The sequence below is a fragment of the Terrapene carolina genome, unplaced genomic scaffold, assembly GCF_002925995.2.
Source record: "Terrapene carolina triunguis isolate 2854851 unplaced genomic scaffold, T_m_triunguis-2.0 Scaffold18040, whole genome shotgun sequence".
Classification (NCBI taxonomy): domain Eukaryota; kingdom Metazoa; phylum Chordata; order Testudines; family Emydidae; genus Terrapene; species Terrapene triunguis.
Window position 1 is genome coordinate 1 of NW_020682391.1, and position 9,938 is coordinate 9,938.

The 9,938-nt window shown below is 53.6% G+C and overlaps 1 pseudogene; it reads left to right on the forward strand.

Annotated features, from left to right (window-relative positions):
* Nucleotides 1-8,021: 8,021 nt before the first annotated feature.
* LOC113408542 lies at nt 8,022-8,966 on the forward strand (annotated as a pseudogene).
* Nucleotides 8,967-9,938: the final 972 nt, after the last annotated feature.

A 9,938-nucleotide genomic window follows, 5' to 3' on the forward strand; every position in this document is an offset into this window, starting at 1 on the left:
GGATGGGGCTGTGTGAAATGGGGCAATGAAGACAAAGGCCATTCTTTCCTGCGGCTGCTGGTCCCAGACAGGACCTGGGGTTCTCTCCAGCTGCTAGACTGGCTAACACAGATCCCAGGGTCATCCTAAATCCTGGCCTGGACCCTGCAGTTAAGGAAGAGATTGCTGAGCATCCCATGGTATGTGCATGGCTCTTGTTGCCCCCGGTGACGGTCTGCACAGCGCCCGGCCCCCTAGGTTGAAAAGCCGTGATCTAGACCCGGGCACTGAGTGAGGACCTCAGGATTACCGCCCCTTTTGCTGCGTTCTGGGTGCCACCTTAATTATTTATTTTCCAGAGCAAAGTTACCACCGTGATAGAAACACATTCCATAAATAGGAGAGATGTGGTCTTGGAGCTTTCAAACACCTCCTCTCCGACAGGGTACAGTGCGCTCGGCTGGAGGAGGGCCGTTGAACAAGAGAGAGCTCCTGGGAGGAAGACACCTCTTACCTGCAGGGCAGGAGGTATTTCAGGCTTTCGGACCATAGACAGACAGAAGTGCCGAGTAGATAGAATCGAATCCTTTGTTCACTGACAGCTATGGCAAACAAGTCCTCTGAGAACTTCCCCCGAGCACGTGCCCGGGCCGCGTGTCACATCCCTCGGGTCAGACCTGGTGTGTTCATTTTGATGGAATAAGCAGGTCAAGAGAGTCAAAGGTGTTAAAATGACCCTGCCACTGTCCACCACTGAGCAGTTAGACACGGTTCTGGGGTTCAGACCTCGGCCTGTTTTAGTCCCATGGCGACAGCCACCATTCCAATTCTGTACATTTTGTTATTAAAGTTGCAGAAGATGAAGGGGAAAAAACTCAGTGAAATCAGTGGAACTCTATGGTACTAGGGAAGACGTTAGTTGAGCAGGTGGGGCTGGAGCTATGTCGTTGCTATGACATTTACTTCCTTTAGGACAAAACAAGACAAACACACACCAGAGGGGAGTGAAAAGACCAGTAAAGAGAGAAAATGCAGCTTCTGTCTCTGGTGCTGGCTCTTACATGCAACCTCCATGCTGGAGAAACACGGGTCCAGCCCACGGCCTGACCAGCTGCCCCGAGAGCTGACAAACTTGTACCAACATCGGGCTGTTTAGGCATTGCTTTTAGCTGCCTCTTTGGTCACAGGCGTGCAGCATTGAGGCATAAATGCAGTCTTGGCCTGCTAAGATTCTTGTTAACAAGAAGGAGAACAGAGAGAGGAAAGAGAAGAGAGCAGGTGGGGCAGGAATCGAACCTGCATGGAGGGGTGAGGGCAGGGAAGCAGGAACCCATGTTTCACAGCACGGCTGCTGTTCCAGATTTAGCCGGAGCAGGTGGAGGTGGTGATGTGATCGATTCCCTCTCTCCGGCCAGGTCTGGTCAGGATGCCGTTCGCGACCAGGATGTAGAAGGGCCAAGGGTGCCATGGTGGATCCCCGGGTCCAAGGAGCTGTTGGGGGTGCCAACCATGAGGGTGACTCTCACTCCTTTCAATCCACCCACCCTCCAGCCTGTTCAAAACATAGAGTTTGTGGACAGATGGGCCCACCAGATCATCTGGTCCGACCCTCTGGATATCACAGGCCACCAACACCACCCAGCACCTGCAGACTAACCCAGCAACCAAAGTTGGACCAAAGTATCACAGACTAAACTGTTATGGGCCACAGGCAGAGAACAGGAGAGACCAAGGTGCACTGGTGCCTGAGGCCCTCACAATCATGCTGGCCATCCCCCAAGTCTCTTTGTAAGGGCCCCAGAGCGAGTGATGGGTGGAATAGGATGTTGTCCACCAGTTAGGCTGACATGCCCATTTTGGTCCACTGGATTCTGATTCCATTCTCCTCTTGTTCACTCCTTTGTCCGAACTCCTGCAGAAATTGACTCCTTTGTCACCTCAACTGTGAGAAATGGCTCAGTGGGACCTGCCTGAGTGGTTCGCTGCCAGCCTCCCAGGGAGGGTGTATTTATAATGCAGGCATATGAAACCCCATTGGGGTGACAGGGTCGCATGGGGCTTTCTGCTGCTCTGGTGTGTAACAGGATATAACTGTCTTTAAACTCTAGAGGCCAGACGCTCATCAGTGACTATAACGGTGTCTGGCACCAGCATAGCTGAGATCAGAATCAGTCTCTGTGAAATCGGACTGAACACGCCCTGTTCAAGGGAGAGGCAGGACATTGCACGGGGAGTGCTGGTGCCAGCCCTCCTGCCCCGCCAACCCACAGTGATTCCGCTGCTCTTGTGGGTCAGTCCTGCGCTGGAGAGACCAGCACGAGTTGGCAGAGAGCGGACGGGGATCCGGGCCTGCTCAGTTCTCGGTCACCTTCTGCAAATCCTGCTGACACGGAGGTATGTCTCGTCCCACAGCGGTCATCACGTTGTAAAAGCTTTGAGATGAACAGGCCTCGGGGGTGTAACACTCACCAGGGGTGCACAGACACTGTGGCTCACTAGATTAACCATGATCACCTCAGGGTCCCCTTACCCTCCCCACCAACCGGCTCCTCCTTGGGCTGTCAGGGGGGCGTCTCTTGGATCCCTAGGCTGGGGATTGACTTGGCCACATGAGCTACCTGTCCTGGGGCTGCGATCACTTTCCCCACCTGGGGAGGTGAATTGAAGGAGGCCCAAGTGGGGCTGGACCCATTACCTCCTAAAGGGCCAGTCAGGGAGGCTCTGAGACTGGGGTGGAGTGGGGTGGGATAGCTCAGTGGTTTGAGCATTGGCCTGCTAAACCCAGGGTTATGATTTCAATCCTTAAGGGGGCCACTTAGGGGGCTAGGGCAAAAATCAGTACTTTGTCCTGCTAGTGAAGGCAGGGTGCTGGACTCAATGACCTTTCAGGGTTCCTTCCAGTTCTATGAGATAGGTATATCTTTATTTATTTAATCTATGTGTTGTCTTCCTATTACACGTGAGTACGGTGCCTAGCACAGTGGGCTTCAAGTCCCTGACCGAGGTCCGCCACCTCTCTCATGCATGCCCGGACCACAGGGCTATGGGGGATGTGATGTGGGCACCCACAGTCTCTCCTCTTGAAACTGTTCTGCTTGAATTCAATAACTGAATATTAATTGGACCAGAGACCGAGTTAGAATGACGCCACCTCCCGTTGGTTGGGGCAGTCACCTGAGAGGTGGCAGATCCCCAGTCAAATCCCTTCTCCCCGTCAGGAAGAGGGGGGATAAAACTTGTCGGGGGGGGGGGGCTCCTGAAACCTGGCTGAGTGCTGGACCCACTGGGCTAATGGTTATAAGGGAAGGTGTCTCCCCCTCTCCCTGGCGGCCTCGGGGCACACCCACCGGATCGACGTAGGCGGAGGCACGCCGGCTCTTCCCCGCTCACGGATTGTGCCGGGAGTTAGGCGCCGAGGTACCTCTGAGGACCTCCCCCCCGCTTTGGAAATGAATAATAAATAATAAGAATGAAGAACAGCCTCACGGCAGGGATGCAGCCCTGCCGAGGGACGGGCGCAGGTCCGTGCAGCGTCGCTGTCGCAGTGTGGGTCCCAGGACAGTAGAGACACAAGATGGGGGAGGGGAGATCTTTCACTGGGCCAACTTCTGTTGGTGAGAGAGACCAGCATGTGCATCACTTTAGCATCCCATGTAAGCCAAGTGCGTCCGTGTTTCCTAAACAGAGCTGGGTTTAAAGCTGAGCTTACGCGTTTTCTGAAATCAGGGCTCACAGTCATCATAGTTCTGTCCCCTTTGCTGTATCGCCAGCCAGGCTGTTTGCTTTGCAGCCTGCAACCTCCAGGGGTCCCTCCCCAGCCTCAGACCCCGCAGTGATAGCCAGGCCAGAGCCCCTGCCTGGGCTGTAGAGATTGCCAGGGCTGTTATGCAAGATAAGGCGCGTCGGGAAAGGCAAGACAAGCCCAACGCCCTGGGCTGGATCCATCCCAGGGGCTGCTGAGTTGTTCAGTTTGCATGAAGAGAGCAGAGCTGGTTAAGGGATTGGACTTTCACAGCTTGTGTTTGGGTCCCAGCGGGAGCTTCCATTTCACGCCGATCCCTGCTTTTTTCTGGTGCCTTATACCGCGGTTATTCGCCATTAGCTTGTTTGTTGGGGATGATTAAACCATTTTGAAAAATTATCATTCTTTCTATTTTGTCTTACCATAGTGCCTGAGAGCCCCAGTCCTGGACCAGGCCCTCCCGGTGCTAGGCGCTGTACAAACCCAGAACAGAAAGCTGGTCTCTGCCCTGAAAAGCTGACAGGCTAAGCATAAGACAAGAGACAACGGATGGATACAGACAGATGGGGGAGTACAAAGAAACCATGAGACAATATTGGTCAGCAAGATGGTCTATAAACCTGCTGTACGTCTGCAGTAGGTGGTTCCATGCCATGAAATCAAGAAGGATTTTTGCATTTTTAAATGGTTTATGTTTATAAGGGTCCCTCTGCAATTTTCTGCTACCCGGTGTCCTGGTTTATGCTTCTTTCATGAAGTGAACATGTTATTAAAATGACATTTTATTCACATTCTTCTCCTGGGCAGTCACCCCGGTGCTGTCCTGTAGTGCAGCACATGGCGTGATCAGCATCTCACGAGAGCCGGCGGCTGGAAGAAAAAGCCAGGCAAATTCAAATGAGAAATGGGGGAGCGGTGGGGAGGGAGACATCACGGTGAGTGCAGCCTAACATCATCCGTGAATCGTCCACGGACACCCGACTCCCACTGGGCCCTGGCCGTTGTTATGTTAGCAGCGATATGATTCTAGTAGGCTCCAGCTCAGATCAAGGCCCTGTTGTGTAGGCTCTGCAGAGACAGTCCCAGGCCAAAAGGGCTTAGAGTGACTATTATCCCCATTGTAGGGAAGGGAAACTGAGGCACGGACAGATTAAATGACTTGCCCGAGGTCACACAGGATGCCTGTGGCAGAGCTAGGAATTGAACCCCGGTGTCCTGCGTCACTCCAGCAGTCCCGTAACCAGACCGTCAGCCTCCTGGTCAGCAGGCAGCCCCCTGACTCTTTGCACTTAAGCACACCTTTGTAACTGGGCCGTCACCGCCTCCTGTCTCGGTGCGCCGCTCCTCAGAACGGAGACAACGCCCGCCTCACAAAGGCGCTGCGACTCGAGAGGCTCAATCCAGCCCTGCTTGTGAAGTGCTTTGAGGCTGGGCGAAAGGCGTTAGCGTAAAGCTGCCCCAGGGTGCTTTACTTCAGTGCTTCCCGCTAGGACGGTTGTAGGCGGACCTCGGGGCTGACCCAAAGCCATCGAAGTCACTGGGAGCCTTGTCCCTGACTTCTGGGAGCTGTGGCTCAGACCTCGACGAAGGTCTGAATAAAGTGCAGCACTGGGGTCCCGGTTCCATTGAACGCCCACTAACTCCGCGGGGACGCAGCTCTCCGCCAGCAGCCGGGCAGGTGCAGTGGCTGGGGGCTTCAGGTGCTCAGCTCTGATCCTGAAGTGTGGCTTTGGGTCTCCCTTAATCTTACACTAAAAGGCCCCCTGTGGTTCCCTCAGCTGCATAACGGGGGCCCGCTCTGAAGGCAGCTGGCTACGATGCTGGCCCGTCACTCCCTTGGGGACTGATGTGTCTTAACCCAGCAGCCTGATGAGCCGGTGGCAGGGGGCCCTTTGGCTCCAGACTCCCAGCGTGAGACGCGTGCGGGTAACTGGGAACTCGGCTATTCTGTACCGGGATCCCAGTTCACGCTCCCTGCTTCTCAATCCGTTGTCAGATCCTCTAGTCTGACCTCCTGCACCTCACAGGCCACAGAACCTCCCCCGCCTGCTCCTGTCAGAGACCCCCTAACCCTTCTGGCTTTAAATCCGATGAGTGTATGAGACTGGTAGCCACCCAGCCGTGTCCCAGGGCCCCCTGCCATTGGCTTAGCAGGCTGCTGGGTTAAGACACATCAGTACACAAGGGAGGGATGGGCCAGCATTGTAGCCAGCTGCCTTCGGAGTGGGGTTTGGGGCAGCTGGCTTGGGAGGGGTGGCCAGACCCTCAGGTGCCCACAGCCACCAGGATGTCCGATGGGCTGGGCAAGGCAGATTCCGGTTCCCCCTGCTGCTGAGGTGCCATGCAGGGCTGACGGGTTAGCGCCCTGCAGATGTTCAGGGGCCGGCGCTGTCCTGTGGAGAGCTGCTCTCTAAGCCGGTCAAAAGTCCACCTCAGCCTCTGCCGGACCATTGTCTGGGGAGAAATAAAGAGGCCCAAGCCGGAGGGTTGAAGTTAAAAGACCTGTGCCCAGGGAGTCATCAAGGCTCCTGGTAAAGTCATGGGTTGGCATGACAACGAGTGGAAAGAGTCTAGAACTGATGTCAGTGAAAGGTGATTGGGGACTGTCAGTGGGGGGAGGGGGCTGCCCCTTTCGGGGGCATTGGTTATCGGGGGTCAAGTGAGTGGGAGTCAGGGGGATGGATGAACTGGAAGGAACAAACTTTCTCATCACAGCCGCTGCCACCCCCCCGGTCTCCCGGGACCCCGGCAGGATTATCGTGCTGATCCTGAGAGACGTCCTTTCAGAGACTAGGCCAGAGAGAGAGACCCCCATGGCATTACCAGGGCTGGCCGGAAAACAACAATTCCAATGGCAAAATAGGTCAGGGGGTTGAAATGTGGTTTCATTCTGGTGCAGAACAAAAGTGAGATCTTTAGAAAGTGTTCATGCTCCCCTCCCACCCCCAGCGGTCAGGGGTCTCACCTGGCGAATGGGAGACAGCTTCAAATCACTTCCCCGGATCAGGGACTACAAAGGAGACAAAGGCTGTCGCTACACTCAGAACTTTTCTTAATACTTTATATTTCAAGTGCTTTCGCTGATTCCCTGGGTGTCTGTCTGTCCTTAACAGAAGGCTTCGAAGATTTGTAATGGTGGTTGTTACAGTAGGAAGAAGCCCAGCGGTTACTTGACTCAAAACCTCCGATGCGCTGAACTGTTTAATGATGAAATAGTAAACAAGAGCTATGTTAACATTTTATCCCTTTGGGGGGCCAGCCCCACCCCTTCTCAGTCCAGCAGGGCTGCCCTGTGCAGACCCGGCACACGGTCAGCACTGGAACCGAAATCGGAAGAGGCCCCTGGTATTTGCATGCATAGGTAGATCCCACGCCTGAGAATAGGACAATCAAAGGGATGTCAGGGGTGCAGGTACCTCAGAGCGGAGGGCAGCGTAAGGGGAGAGGGAGCAACAATTTGCTTTGTTTTTGCTCTTAGGGCAAGACTCAGGGGACCAATCTCAAGCCCAGTGGATTTGAAGGACAATGTATAAATCCTCCCGGATCTCCAACAGCTACAGACCCTGAATGGTGCCTTGGCTCCGTCTGCATTTTGCTGCACTTGTCAGAGGAAAATACAGCAGCCCCTGACCTGCCGGTGAGCGTCGCTTACCCAAACCAAGCACAGGTATTTATTATTCCTCAGCTCATCGCAGGAGATACTCAGACCCGGTGTTCACCAGAGGCTTAACTAGACACTTTGCTGCTGTTTGGTAAAGTGCTTTGAGATCCTTGGATGGAAGGAGGTGATGCCTGTTAGCCATAGAAGACTGGAAATATAGAAATACCAATCTAGCCAACAGAACAGGCAGGGCTTTGCTATAGCTTAGATAGATAGATCGAGGTCATGGCAGGGGTTTAACACCGAATAATGGGAGGGGCATTTTATGTTTTTAATCTTCCTTTATGAATGAAGGCCCTGCCCCTGAAATCACACATCTAAGTAACTTTGCCCACTTCCCATTGAACTCAGTGGTAGTGCACTCAGGTACAAAGTCACCGATCTCTGTGAGTTTAGTCACGGTGTTAATCTCTATGTGCCTCATGAAATGAGGACGAGAATACTGACCCGCCTCACAGGGGGGCATGAAGAGAAAGCCATAAGCAAACAGGAGGAGTGCAGAGAGCAGGAGGCCAGAGAGTTACCTTGGCAGAAGCGTTTCAGCAATAAGATTGTCTTCAACTACCACCTAACTGCAAAATTTCTCCTCATCTTGATCTTGCAGGGAGCAAAATTTTCGGAAGTGGCCTAGGATACAGGATGCCCGTCGTGTCATCTATCAACAGCACTGGCTCCGGCTCAGACGTCTTCATCCTGCTGGGCATCCCAGGACTGGAAGCTGCCCACATCTGGATCTCCATCCCCTTGTGCTCCATGTACATCATTGCTCTGTTCGGGAACACCGGGGTGCTAGTAGTGATACTGTGGAGCGAAGCCTGCAGCAGCCCATGTACCTTTTCCTCTCCACGTTGGCTATCTCTGATCTCATTCTCAGTTCCACCACGGTGCCTAAAACGTTGCTCATGCTCTGGTTCAAGGCTGGGGAAATCTCATTTGCTGCCTGTCTCACCCAGATGTTCTTTGTCCATGCGATTTTTGCTCTGGAGTCAGCCATCCTGCTGGCATGGCATTGCCATCTGCGACCCCGTGAGATACCGAGCTGTAGTAACAAAGCCCCTGGCAGGGAGAATAGGGGTAGCAAGCATGCTCAGGAGCCTGTGTGTAGTCCTCCCGTTTGTCTTGTTCCTTAAAAGGTTACCATACTGTGGCCACCACATCGTCCATCACACCTACTGCGAGCACATGGGCATAGCCTGGCTGGCCTGTGCCGACATCACAGTCATTATTGTGTATGGTTTGATTGTCACTTTCCTAACCATAGGGTTAGATGTTATCTTTATCGCTGTGTCCTATGCTCTGATCCTCAGGGCCGTCTTCCGGCTCCCATCCAAGGACGCCCAGCTCAAGGCTCTCCGCACCTGCGGCTCCCACTTCTGCGTCATGTTAATATTTTACATACCGGCCTTCTTCTCGTTCTTAAGCCATTGCTTTGGGCGCAATGTCCCCGGCCACATCCACATTCTTCTCACCAACCTCTTTGTGCTGGTTCCACCCACACTGAACCCCAGCATTTACGGGGTGAAAACCCAGCCAATCTGGGCCAGGATGCTGAAAACCTTCGATCCTCAAAGGCGCGGCCCCTGAAAACTCTCCTGGAATTCTCAGTGGTCTGCTCAGAGCTGCTAATACCCGGGCTCTGGTCTGAAGCCTCGAGACGTGTTAGGTTTCGGTGGGTCAGGCCGTTAGGATCACTGACAGAAATGCTGAGTTCAAGGTGACGGGAATATTCATGGATTTTAGGGAGAAGGAACAATCTAAGTGTGACCTCCTGGCTATCACAGGCCCTTCCATTTACCCCTGTGTTAAACCCAATAACTTGAGTTTCATTAATCGTTTTGAGAAAGGATCCAATCTTGATCTGTAGACAGCAAGAGATGGAGAATCCATTGCTTTCCCTAGCAGTTTGTTCCAATGGTGAATCACATTCCCTGTTAGGAATGTGTCTTCTGGTTCATATTCTGAAGATCACTGTTTTACTGTGCTTCCCTGCCAAGGTGAGTAACTCCTTTGTGTGCTAGAAGAGGGTAGAAAACAAAGGCCAAAGAAAACCCCTTTCCCCAGTGACCGGAGACACCGCAGTGCGTATGGGGCTGCAGAGCTGCCGTCCGTGACATCCAGAGCACCTGCATGACCTGCATGAAATGCATTCGGGTTTACATTGCTGTCAATTAGAGCAGGGCTTGGCCCAGTGTGGCGATCAGTGTGTGCCAATCACATATGCACAGGGCGGGATTTCACCCGGAGAGCTTGATTGCAGCTGGAGTGGACGGGACCTGGGTAATATCCCTTTCAATAGTTGGCGTGTCCTCTAGTGTCTTCCATGTCAAAAGCCAGCAGAACCTTGCTGGGGCAGCAGACCCAGAGATAGCTGGTCTGGTGTGTTCGGACATAGGCAATAAACATGAGGATTTGGAAGCCCGCTGTCCATGTGCTTCATGGTGTGCAGCGAGCGAGGGCTGGTGTGGGGGGCATTGCAGCTCAGCATGGCCTCAGGGAGGGGGGGAGCAGACGGGGTAGCATCCCCTCCATTTCGGGGTGTCTCCATGGAGTCCACAC